Source organism: Mauremys mutica, chromosome 1, assembly GCF_020497125.1.
Source record: "Mauremys mutica isolate MM-2020 ecotype Southern chromosome 1, ASM2049712v1, whole genome shotgun sequence".
Classification (NCBI taxonomy): domain Eukaryota; kingdom Metazoa; phylum Chordata; order Testudines; family Geoemydidae; genus Mauremys; species Mauremys mutica.
The window spans coordinates 191,258,466-191,272,369 of record NC_059072.1 but is presented as its reverse complement, the minus strand read 5'-3'; the positions used below and the strand labels follow the sequence as shown (position 1 = coordinate 191,272,369).

Genomic DNA, 13,904 nt, shown 5'->3' with positions numbered 1-13,904 from the left:
CGGTGGCTTTGGAAACTGATTTGTACCCTTAATAATTGGAGCGCCAGATATAGCATTCCCGCGTATGAACAATATAAGCTTCTGACTTCTACCCCCATCCCTACTTTTACTTCTAGCTTCCTCGGGAATTGAAGCAGGCGCAGGCACAGGCTGAACTGTATATCCACCATTAGCTGGAAACCTGGCCCACGCTGGCGCCTCTGTAGATCTAACTATTTTTCCCTTCACCTAGCTGGTGTGTCATCAATTTTAGGGGCCGTCAACTTTATCACCACAGCAATTAACATAAAATCTCCAGTCATATCGCAGTACCAAACACCTTTATTTGTATGATCGGTACTTATCACAGCCGTCCTATTACTACTCTCGCTACCAGTACTCGCCGCAGGTATTACTATACTACTCACAGACCGAAACCTAAATACAACCTTCTTCGACCCTTCCAGGGGAGGGGACCCAATTTTATACCAACATCTATTTTGATTCTTTGGTCATCCTGAAGTATACATCTTAATCTTGTCAGGATTTGGCATGATTTCACATGTTGTTACCTATTACGCCGGTAAAAAAGAACCATTCGGATATATAGGAATAGTTTGAGCAATAATATCCATCGGGTTCCTGGGCTTTATTGTATGGGCCCACCACATATTTACTGTTGGGATAGATGTAGACACCCGAGCTTATTTTACATCCGCAACAATAATTATTGCTATCCCAACAGGAGTAAAAGTATTTAGCTGGCTAGCCACTCTACACGGAGGGATGATTAAATGAGATGCTGCTATATTATGAGCACTTGGCTTTATCTTCCTATTTACTATCGGGGGTCTTACAGGCATTGTGCTAGCCAATTCATCCTTAGATATTGTATTACATGATACCTACTATGTAGTAGCACACTTCCATTATGTTCTCTCTATAGGAGCTGTATTCGCTATTATAGCAGGATTCACCCATTGATTCCCACTCTTCACTGGGTATTCATTACACCAAACTTGAGCGAAAATCCACTTCGGAGTAATATTTGCAGGCGTTAACATCACCTTTTTCCCCCAACATTTCTTAGGTCTAGCCAGAATACCACGACGTTACTCTGACTACCCAGATGCATACACCCTATGAAATTCTATCTCATCCATCGGATCTCTAATCTCCCTAATAGCAGTAATTATAATAATATTCATTATTTGAGAAGCATTCTCTTCAAAACGAAAAGTAATAACAGTCGAACTCACAACTACTAATTTAGAATGATTACATGGCTGCCCACCCCCATACCACACCTACGAAGAGCCCATGTTCAAACCCAAGAAAGGAGGGAATCGAACCCCCTTAAACTAGTTTCAAGCCAATCACATAACCTTTATGTTTCCTTCTTACAAGACGTTAGTAAAACACATTACTTAACCTTGTCAAGGTTAAATTATAGGTTTAAGCCCTTTACGACTTAATGGCACATCCATTTCAATTAGGATTTCAAGACACAATATCACCCATCATAGAAGAACTCCACCACTTTCATGATCACATCCTAATAATTGTATTCTTAATTAGCACCCTGGTACTCTATATCATCACCCTAATAATAACAACTAAACTAACATACACCAACACTATAAATGCTCAAGAAGTAGAAATAATTTGAACTGTCTTGCCAGCTATCGTCCTAATCACCATCGCACTACCATCCCTACGAGTTCTTTACCTAATAGACGAAATCAACAACCCACACCTAACTATTAAAGCCATAGGACATCAATGATATTGAACATATGAGTATACTGATTACAAAAATCTTGAATTTGACTCCTATATAATTCCAACCCAAAGCCTTCCAAATGGACATTTCCGACTTCTAGAAGTAGACCATCTCGTGGTAATACCAATAGAATCCCCAATCCGAATGCTAATCTCAGCCGAAGACATTTTACACTCATGAGCAATTCCATCATTGGGCGTAAAAGCAGATGCAGTCCCAGGGCAATTAAACCAGTCAACCTTCATTATAGCACGCCCAGGAGTATTCTATGGACAATGTTCAGAAATCTGTGGAGCTAACCATAGCTTCATGCCAATTGTAGTAGAATCTGTACCCTTAAAACACTTCGAAAGCTGATCTTCACTAATACTCTCCTAACCACTATAGAAGCTAAACAGGATAGCGCTAGCCTTTTAAGCTAGAAAAAGAGAACTCTCCGCCCTCCTTAGTGATATGCTGCAACTAAACCCCGACCCATGATTCTTAATTTTCTCCTCCACATGATTAGCATACACCATAATCCTGCAACCAAAAATCTCATTTTATCTATCCACAAATAACCCTATCAACAAAGACAATAAAATAACTAACACAAACCCATGAACCTGACCATGAACTTAACATTCTTTGATCAATTTATAAGCCCACAAATCCTAGGAATACCGTTAATTATTTTAGCCCTACTTATACCATCAATCATTTTCCCAACTCCAAACAACCGATGACTAACCAATCGCCTGTCAACTCTACAAGTATGAACAATCAATTTATTTACAAAACAACTAATACTGCCCATTAACAAAACAGGGCACAAATGAGCTATTATCCTAACATCACTGATAGCCATACTCTTAATAACCAATCTATTAGGACTGTTACCATACACATTTACCCCTACCACCCAACTCTCCATAAACATAGGACTAGCCATCCCAATATCACTCGCCACAGTACTCACAGGTCTTCGAAATCAACTAACAACATCACTAGGACATTTATTACCAGAAGGGACTCCAGCTCTACTTATCCCAGTCATTATTATCGAAACAATCAGCCTCTTTATCCAACCTTTAGCCCTAGGCGTGCGACTCACAACTAATCTGACAGCCGGACACTTATTAATTCAACTTACTTCTACTGCAGTACTAGCCCTATTACCAACAATAACGACCCTATCTATTCTAACTGGAACCATCCTCCTTTTACTAACAATCCTGGAGCTAGCGGTAGCTATAATTCAAGCTTACGTATTTGTCTTGCTTCTATGCCTCTACCTACAAGAAAACATCTAATGGCCCACCAAACTCATGCCTACCACATAGTAGACCCAAGCCCGTGACCATTAACAGGTGCAGCAGCAGCATTACTCATAACTTCCGGCCTCGCCATATGATTTCACTATAATTCAATATTGCTAATAATCCTAGGTTTATCAATTATACTACTCACCATATTCCAATGATGATGAGATATTGTGCGAGAAGGGACCTTCCAAGGACATCACACCCCTCCAGTACAAAAAGGATTACGATATGGCATAATCCTATTAATTACATCAGAAGTATTTTTCTTCATTGGATTCTTCTGAGCTTTTTACCATTCAAGCCTGGCCCCTACACCAGACCTAGGAGGAGTGACCCCCAACAGGAATCACACCATTAAACCCGTTTGAAGTGCCCTTACTAAACACAGCAGTCTTATTAGCCTCAGGTGTAACAATCACCTGAGCCCACCACAGCTTAATAGAAGCCAACCGAAGCCAAACCATTCAAGCTCTTAGTCTCACAATTTTATTAGGACTATACTTCACAGCATTACAAGCCATAGAATACTATGAAGCACCATTCACAATCGCTGATGGCGTATACGGTTCTACATTCTTTGTTGCAACAGGCTTCCACGGACTACACGTAATCATTGGATCCACATTCTTAATTGTATGCCTACGGCGACAAATTAAACACCATTTCACCTCCACCTACCACTTTGGATTCGAAGCAGCTGCTTGATACTGACATTTCGTAGACGTTGTATGGCTCTTCTTATACGTATCAATCTATTGATGAGGCTCATACTTTTCTAGTATAATAGTACAAGTGACTTCCAATCACTAAGTTTTAGTTTAACCCTAAAGAAAAGTAATGAATCTAATAATTTCAATCACAATAATTTACCTGGCCCTACCTACAATTTTAACATTACTAAACTACTGATTCACACTAACAAACCCAGATAACGAAAAATTATCCCCATATGAATGCGGCTTCGACCCATTAAAAACCACTTGTCCACCATTCTCAATTCGATTCTTTCTTAGTAGCAATTTTATTCCTCCTATTTGACTTAGAAATCGCATTACTACTACCTCTACCATGAGCCATTCAACTCCCACATCCAACCTACACCTTCACCTGAGCCTTCATTATTATATCATTACTAACCCTGGGCCTCCTTTACGAATGAATTCAAGGAGGATTAGAATGGGCAGAATAGATAGCTAGTCTAACACAAGACAACTAATTTCGACTTAGTTAATCGTGATTAAATTTCACGGCTATCAAATGATCACATCCATACATTTTACCTCTCTCTGCGCCTTTATCATTAGCACCCTGGGGTTTTTATTACACCAAGCCCACCTAATCCCCACCCTACTTTGTCTTGAAGGAATAATACTATCCCTATTTATAGCCCTATCAATATGGTCTATCCAACTAGAAACTTCATCATTTATACTTGCCCCTATACTAATATTAACCTTCTCAGCTTGCGAAGCTGGCATGGGCTTATCATTACTAGTGGCATCCTCACGGACTCACGGCTCAAGCCACCTACAAAACCTAAATCTATTACAATGTTAAAAATAATAATTCCAATAATTTTATTACTACCGACAATCATACTCTGTAAATCAAAACAACTTTGACCAACTGCATTAGCTCACAGCTTCTGAATCGCCCTTCTAAGCCTACAATGGTTCAAACCTTCCACAGAATTAATAATTTTCTCCAACTGCTACCTAGGAGTAGACCAAATCTCCGCCCCCTTCCTCATCCTATCATGTTGACTCACCCCAATAATAATCATAGCTGGCCAAAACAATCTAATCATAGAACCTACTCCACGAAAACGAACCTTTATTTTCATTACCATTTTACTACAAATCTCACTAATTCTAGCTTTTTCAACTACAGAACTAATCATATTCTTCATCGCATTCGAATCTACATTACTCCCCACACTAGTAATCATTACACATTGAGGTGGCCAAATAGAACGACTAAACGCCGGAATCTACTTCCTATTTTACACTCTTATCGGGTCTCTGCCACTACTAGTAGCCCTCTTAACCACGCAAACCTACAGCGGCACCCTATCTATTTGCACACTGCAACTATCCACCTACCCTGACACAATAAACCCATGAACCCACACAATATGATGACTCGCACTATTTTCTGCTTTCATAATTAAAATACCCTTATATGGATTACACCTATGACTACCTAAAGCACACGTAGAGGCCCCAATCGCAGGGTCAATAATCCTAGCAGCAGTACTACTTAAACTAGGAGGATATGGCATTTCCGTATAACAATAACACTAGCCCCACCATTAAAAATGCTCACCTACCCATTCATAATATTAGCGCTATGGGGAGTAATCATAACCGGTTTTATCTGCCTACGCCAAACAGACCTAAAATCATTAATTGCTTACTCATCCGTGGGTCATATAGGCTTAGTCATCGCTGCAACACTAACATGAACCGAATGGGCATGCACTGGGGCTATCACACTTATAATTGCCCACATCATCATCAATACTTTTCTGCCTAGCCAACACAAACTATAAACGAACTAACAGCCGAACGCTACTTTTAGCTCGAAACATACAACTACTACTACCCTTAATAGGACTATGATGATTCTCAGCTAGCCTAACCAATATAGCCCTTCCATCAACCATCAATCTAATATTTTCTCCAGGCACTTGTACAGGATATATAGTTTTGTATTTACTGACCACTTTTATACTTTGAAATAAATAGAGGAATATCTGCTGATATTGAATCAGGATATAGTTCCTCTTATTTGGTATAGATGAAAGCCATAGGATATCAGAAAGATTTAAATATCATACATTTCACAGTGCTTAAAGAATATTTGACTAATCACCTTCTATACAGGGATCTTTTACCGTAATAACATGCTTTTTTTTTTCTTACAGCTATACCTTGGAATGGGTCTTTACCAAATTAATAACTCAGAGTTGTAGGTCTTTCCTTTCCATTCATAGTATTTAATGTCCCATCTGAAATGATTATTGGTACCATCATTACATTATCTCATTCATTGAAGCAAAAAATATTTTCTTAGTTTATGTCAGGGGTTGGCAACCTCTGGCATGCGGCTCGCCAAGGTAAGCCCCCTGGCGGGCTGGGCCAGTTTGTTTACCTGCCATGTCTGCAGGTTCAGGCTATCACGGCTCCCACTAGCCGCGGTTCGCCGCTCCAGGCTTCCCACTGCCCCCATTGGCCATTCCATCTCCCTCCTAATCCCTTTTCTGTCCCTAATATCTCCCTCCACGTGTCAAATGTTGTCTCGTCTGTGCTTCCTACCTTCTTTCCTCCACTTCATTTTGAGACTTCTGCCTCATTGTAGAAGATTGCCACCTCTTTCACATACAGTCGCTGCTGCTTCCACATCTACTCTCTCACTCTCACAACCTCTATGTCCTCAGAGTTACACAATGCTGCTCTCTTCCTCTTGTCTTGGGACTACAGGGAATAGCTTTTTTGCAGCATCACCCAAGGGAGGGGAGAGATCTCAGTGGAACAGCAGCAGCTCCTGAGGAGGGAACAGAAGTATGCCTCATTAAGGGGATGTTCCACAAGCTGGGAGTCCTTTCTTTTTTGTGGACCAGCCACTAGACAGGGATAGACAGGGAAAGTGAGCGCACACACACACACACACACACACATACACACTTAGCCACTGTGTTACACAAGCACAAATCTACATTAAAAAAAACATTGACATTGTAATTTCAGGTCTAATTCTGTCCTTTGTTACACACAATTTAATCCAATTTTAGTCATGTGTGACAAGGGCAGAACTTGGCCTTTAAGAACTGAATTTTTGCACACTGGGTAATAGTTCCATGTAAATTTATGTAAGCAGTGTTCTATTCTGAAAGTCAGTGTAGGATATGATGGACAGACGTAGTGAGTAAGCAGCAGGTTATGTGAACGTCTCTGTAACGAGCAGTGTGTGTGTGTGTGTGTGTGTGTGTATTAAAGAAGTTTAGTGTTTTGGAAAGCGTACACCGAGGTTGAAAACAACTTGTTATGTTTTCAGTTAAAATATCATCAATATTTCATTCAAGTCAAAGTTTATTAACTATTTACTACATTGAATTTATCTCTGCTGTAGATGAAGATCACATTTATTTTACCAATAGCAAAGTGAGAAGGAAAAAATAGTGAATGCTAGAACTGCAGATAATTGGTATAAGAAGATACCAGTAAGCATTCTAGAACATTTACTTGATTTTGTGATTGTAAAAAAAAAAAAGAAAGAAAAAAAATACTGTAAAGAAAGACAAGTGAGTGTATATCAATGCACATTAACATTTTTGTGTACATAGAGGATTCTGCTCATTATAAACTCAAGACTGCTGGATATGTTACATTAACACATTGAGTGCTGTGATGTTTTGAATCAATGCTGCATAATTCATGCTAAAATACCAGACAAATTAAGAGGCTGAATTAATCTTTTTCACATTCAACTCTTTAACATAGCTATTTACATTTCTAATATGTATTGTTAGCTGTACTTTGATGCTTTTCTTCATCAGTCTCTAATTTCCATATACTAAGACCTGACAGTCTGAGAAATATTGCAAGAAGCTAATAGTATTTGTAAACTTAATCTTAGTTAATATAACCTAGAAAGGTATTCAAAATACTCTCAAACTTCTCTTCATTGCCTTGAAACCTATGAAATTACATTGTCAAGAGTGTTCCTTCCCAATATGTGACATTAGTCACTTTTTTTCCATTTCCAGTGTTTCAGAATCATTAACTTGGCAACCAGTAAACTTATATTAATCCAGATGATATTTTCCCTTGAAACTATTTTTAACTCAGAAATATCATGTAGGTGGGGAAAATTATGTGGCAGTAGAAGAATAATCTCATAATAAATTAAGTTTCCAATGTCACATGGACAACTCCTGTACAGTTTAAAAGGATTTGACCCTAAACCATAATGTATTGAGCCTTACAACTCACTCCTGGGCCATTTGGAATCCAGAAATTGGCAACCAATATTGTGAATGGACGCTCTACTACAATTTTCCATATTGACATCATAACTTAGGCCCTACTCTGCAAGATGGGCAGAGCACTGCATGTGAGTGGATGAACTTGCAGGACTGGATCCTAGTTCACCTAGTAGTTCTTTTTTAGCTTTGTATAGATATGTATAGTTCCATGTCTTCATTCATTTAAAATTGAATATTTATTCCTATTTTTAAATCCAAAATACCTCTTTCTGCTCAAGTCATTCCTCCCATCCCCCAAACACGTATACACTATTACCATCACTCTCTGCTTTTGATACAGAATCTATCACTTGGAATCACAATGCTTCAGACTGTTAAAATGACATTCTACTACTGATTTTCATGTCATTAGTACTTGTAGCACTTTTATGCCCTGGTATTCATATTTTTAGAATACTGAAGATCTCTCCTGTATAATTTAAATCAGATGGGTATTTTAGTAAATAAATAGTCACCATGATAATCCAAAGGAAACATAATGTGTTATTCCTTCCACATCTGAGGATGATAAAACATATCCCCTGAAATTTAATTTACTCTTTGTCTACCTATGGATAAAGTCCTCATTATAGAGCTGACAAAAAATGGCTTTCATGCAATGTGTGGATGTCAATACATTCTGAATAAAAGAAGAAGAGTGACATTTCTTTTAACTGCATTAATTTAACCAGTCTTTCAATGCAATATTTTAATCTTATCAGAATTATGACTAAACTTTGAAACAAATGTTATCCTATTAGCGTCATCTTTCCTACTTTGATTTTTAAATCATTCTATCAAGACATTTAGCCCTACATCTTGCCTGAAAAATTATGTTCTTTTCACTTATAAACTCTATCTAAAAATTGTTTTTGAATAACTAGATATCTCTTATCACATAATGGGATATATTTTCTTCTGGGCCTATACCTGGTGTCTTCTTGGTGCAAATTCTGCATATACATTCTTGAGCCTACATGTTGCATGTGCAAATACTTAAGTTTCTGATACTTGAGCTGTTTAAATAGCTCTATATTTGCGTGCCCAGACCTATATTTGCATGAATATACTTTCAATAGTCCAAAAGTATTAGGTCCAGATTCAGGAAAACACTAAAGCATGTACTTGTGTTCGTCCCTATTAAGGAAATCTCATAAATACATGCTTAAAGATTAACATGTGCTTAAGTGCTATTCTGAATAGGGGTGCTTTCCTGACTCAAAGCCTTTGTTTACACAAAGGCAATGCAGGCAAAAGCATATGTAAGTGACTTTGCAAGTGCACATTGGAAAGTCAAGGCGGAGGGATGGGGAGGGGACGAATACATGCCAATGTGCTTCTCTCCGTACACAAAGTGAAAGAAAGGTACACTTCTTTTTTAGAAATTTAGAATGATCACTATTCGCTAAGGGCCATATATATTTTTATTGATTTTTTTGGAAGATCTTTAATTAAACCACTGCCCTCTTTTCAATACTATAAAATCTAAATAACTGCTTCCTTACTGTATGCAGTCAGGCATTAATTTTTTTGATAGTTAACATTCTAAAACACTTCAAATATTTTTAGTTTTTCATTAGTACTACCCCAGATTACAAAGCTATTTGCTTTGTCTCTGTGACAACTGAGTATATTTTAGCTAATTGTTCATGATGTAAAACCACTTTTTTCTCTTTAAATAGTTTAGCATTAAAGATCTTTGACTCCATAATATTGCACCTTGTTTCTAAAGATAAAGATTTTGAACCCAAAGTATTCTTATGTCACATAATCACTGACAAGCAAATAAGAATATTTCCATCTTTCAGTTTCAGTAAGACCTGCCACATCGATTTAATCCCCTCATGTAGGATATTCATATAAAAACTAAATATATCCAGTGTTTGACAGTTTTGAAGTTTCTGTTTCTTCCAAAAGTACGTTGCATCTTTCAAATAAAAGAAATTTCCCAGCACATTCTTGTATCAGGCATTTAATAACAGAGTATAGCTGAGATAAGATTTTATTACAACAGTTGGATGAACATAAGGGTTAACCAAAATGTTAGGACTAAAGATAATGGTAAAACTGGTTATGGTAAAATAAAAAAAATCAGTCTCAATGAGCCAATTCTTTCTATATTGTACATCTAATCAATACCACTGTATGCCGTTTGTTCTTAGAGAGCACCCCTCTGATACCATAACAGTGTACCCGGGTCTTAGTGGCATTAAGCCAGTATTGTCTGCCTGGCCTTAAGCTTGCCATCTGCTTAAGATACCATAGAATAAAGCTGTAGCCAAAGTTCAAAACGTTCAGTGAGACATAATAGGCATGGTCTCATTTAAAAAGAGAGATTTTTTTTTAGTTGTAAACAATCAGTCAAGTCTCCAAGCTATGCTGTGTCTTTACATGGTACAATGGTCAGAATGTCACAACGATTGATCTGGATACAGGGGGTGTTACCATGGCTGGTAAGGCAGTAGCACCAGTTTTAAATGTCACACAGGTGAAATTCCCACTCCAAGTGGCAGCAGCATAACTGTGAAGTAACTGGTTTCTCCACTAATGAAAGCCCTGATTGGCGAGAAAGAATGATTTCTAGGTAAATTCCCAAGGGTGATAGGAGGGTACCATAAAGTGTGTATACATTCAAGAATCACTTCACCAACTCCTGAAATGTCGAATCTGTTTCTCAGTACACCATAATTTTGGACAGAAAAGGAGGAATACCATATCTAATAGAAACTATAGGCACAATTTAAGAAGGCAATGGCATATTGCAATTACTGAAGCTGGAATCTGGCTGGGACAGCAGAACTAACAATATTACTCTTGCAAAAAGTATCTAAGATACCTAATGATCACAAATGATCAGTACCTCAGCTTTAAATTATTCAAAAGACAAAATAATACATGTTATTGTATAATAGAAAAGAGAGTTTGTTTCCTAATATTTCTCTTATTAAGATGGGGAAACCTTCACAGTTTAACAACTTTAGAGTTGTCCACCTCAATGGATGAATGACATTTTTAAAGAATACTGAACTCCTACCATTTTCTTCTGTGAGGCAGTCCTCTAGTCCAAAAAGTGAAAAGCTATCTCCACCATGATAACTGTGCAATGTATTGGGAAATAAAATTTAATTTCAGTTGTCATTTCTGAGCCTACTACTAATGACCACCATTAGGCATAAAGGGTAACAAATCTCATTTGTGATAATAGCAGCATAGGAACTCATTGAGACTACAAATTAAAGCTACATTTCTAAATGCAATCGAGATTGTAAACCATTTTCCATCTTGTTTTAATATTGAGTAATCAATCACACTAACATTTTAATATATTAATAAAGTTCAATATATTTACAGTGCTTATATGACTCCCATTACCATAGTATCTGAGCATCTCAGGATCTTCAATGTATTTCTCCTTGTAATACCCCTGTGTGGTAGGGACGCGCTTTTATTCCCATTTTACAGGTGGGGAACTGAGGCACAGAGAGACTAAGTGATTTGACCAAGGTCACACAGGAAGCTTGATGCTCAGCAGGAAACTGAACCCGCATCTCAAATTCCAGACTAGTATCCTAACCACTGGTCCATCCTCGTCCCTAATCAGACAACGTATTTTAGTTTTAAAACCTTTAAGTAGTTTATGATTGTTAAAGCAGGATGGAAACTTTTGTATAAATTCTCACACACTGACAATGACAAATGATTTATACTTATTGGAGATACTAAATTAAGCTGTTAAGATCTAATTTAAATTAAATCAACCAAAAGCTAATTTAAATTAAATCAGCTAGTTGTTCAAATATTTTTCTAGACGTTTGCAATAGATATCAATCCTTCTTATTTCAGTCTCATTTGGAAAATGTATACATTCCTTTAATGTCAGTTGGTTTAGATTAGAATAAATAGAAGTATCAAAAGCAGAGACAGAAAAGGAAAAAAAGAAATTAACAGAGAAACTGTGGAAATGTTCTTTGCTGTTAAATATTCAAAGAAACATTTAGAGATTAATGTTAAAGTTAATATGAAGTCCATGTACTTCTCTATATTTAATTTATCAATATTTTCCCTTACAAAGTCAAATGGAACGTTTAGAAGGTCATGAATTTCTAAGATTTTAAGCAACCTGTCCTTCAATGGTTGGGTTTAGTGAGTGGATGCTGGGTGGTTTTCTTGGCCTGTGATATACAGGAGGTCTGATTAGATGATCTGGTGGTCCCTTCTGGCCTTAAACTCTATGACCTTACACATTTTTGAGTATTATAAAATATTACAACAACAGGAAGACCAACAGACCACCAGGATATGGGTAATTTTACAGGAAGTCCGGAGCATCTAAGACTGCATTGTCTCCTTCACTGAGGGTATGTCTATACCACCCGCTGAATCGGCAGGCAGCGATTGATCCAGCGGGGGTCGGTTTATCACATCTAGTCTAAACGCGATAAATCACCCCCCAAGTGCTCTCCCATTAACTCCTGGACTCCACCAGGCCAAGAAGAGCAGGTGGAGTCGACGGGGGAGTGTCAGTAGTCAACTCACCGCAGTGAAGATACCGTGATGAGTAGATCTAAGTACGTCGACTTCAGCTATGTTGTTCATGTAGCTGAAGTTGCGTAACTTAGATTGATCCTCCTCTCCCCAGTGTAGACCAGGGCTGAGAGATTAGTAGAAGTTCCTTAAAGGCAACAACTTTCAACTGCTTATGATAAGTAACTAGTAACTCAAAAGCAGAAAAAAAAAACCAGGAGTACTTGTGGCACCTTAAAGACTAACAAATTTATTTTAGCATGAGCATGCCACAAGTACTCCTGGTTTTTTTTGCGGATACAGACTAACACGGCTGCTACTCTGAAACCTGTCAAAAGCAGAAGTAACTCCTTTTGATATTCTAATGGCTTTAGATGTAACACTGTTGAGATGTCATAAAAATTAAGTGTAGCTTTCCCTTCAGGTACAAGATTTTTAGTAAGTAAGAGCCTTATCCAAAGTCCACTGACACCAATGGAAAAACAAATTGGGATTTGGATTAGGCCCAAAGGAAATTTCTGGGAATTTTGAGAAACTTCCAAAATCAACACTAGGCTGTGGGACGTTAATGCCACACCCTTGATCTCGTATAGCTTTGTGTCTGGCTTTTTGAATTTTGGGCAGGAGTTGTGAGCCTCTCTTACCACCAATTCTCCAATTTAATGACAGTAGCTTCTGGAACACTGTTTTATTGTAAACACAGTTTATGGACCCCATAAATCAGTTTTCACTCTCTGATATACAAACATTTATATTGCTGCTACTTCCCCACCTCCTATAACCCAACTCACAGGCAGTACACGGAACAAAGGACAATGATGTTACAATGGAATGGTGTTCCTGGTCATGTTTGAGAATGGTTGGAGGGTGGAGTTTGTGGCAGGACTGGTGCGAGAAATCACAGACAGGGTTTCTGTTCCAAAATACTGAGAGTTTTATGTTTAAGAGAAAGTTCTTCTGACTTCAGTCCAAGAGGTGTGCCCATCTCCAAGAAACAGTGAGGTGTCAGAGCGTGTAATGTTTCTATGCCATACACAATACATTTTCTAGCCAGCCACGAACCTTCCAATTTTCCCATTAATGTTCTTCCAATACTTATGAATAGCTTTCATATTGGTGTTGTAGCAATTATTCAGATGCTCAGCCAACAGAAAACTATCATAGGTCCTGGACATAAATCTCTGACACACCCAGATCTGCTCTCATACATTGTATGAGCTGTACACCAGGATATGACCCAGGTCGTTTCCTCCTGAATGAATCACCACCTCTTAAATCATCAAAGCCT

The 13,904-nt window shown here is 37.9% G+C and overlaps 4 pseudogenes; all 4 read left to right on the top strand.

Moving 5' to 3' along the window:
- The first annotated feature begins 329 nt into the window (after positions 1-329).
- Positions 330-1,779, top strand: LOC123354099 (annotated as a pseudogene).
- On the top strand, positions 1,454-2,138 carry LOC123361965 (annotated as a pseudogene).
- Positions 2,139-2,324: 186 nt separating this feature from the next.
- LOC123361962 lies at positions 2,325-3,175 on the top strand (annotated as a pseudogene).
- Positions 3,176-3,216: 41 nt separating this feature from the next.
- LOC123354038 lies at positions 3,217-5,804 on the top strand (annotated as a pseudogene).
- Positions 5,805-13,904: the final 8,100 nt, after the last annotated feature.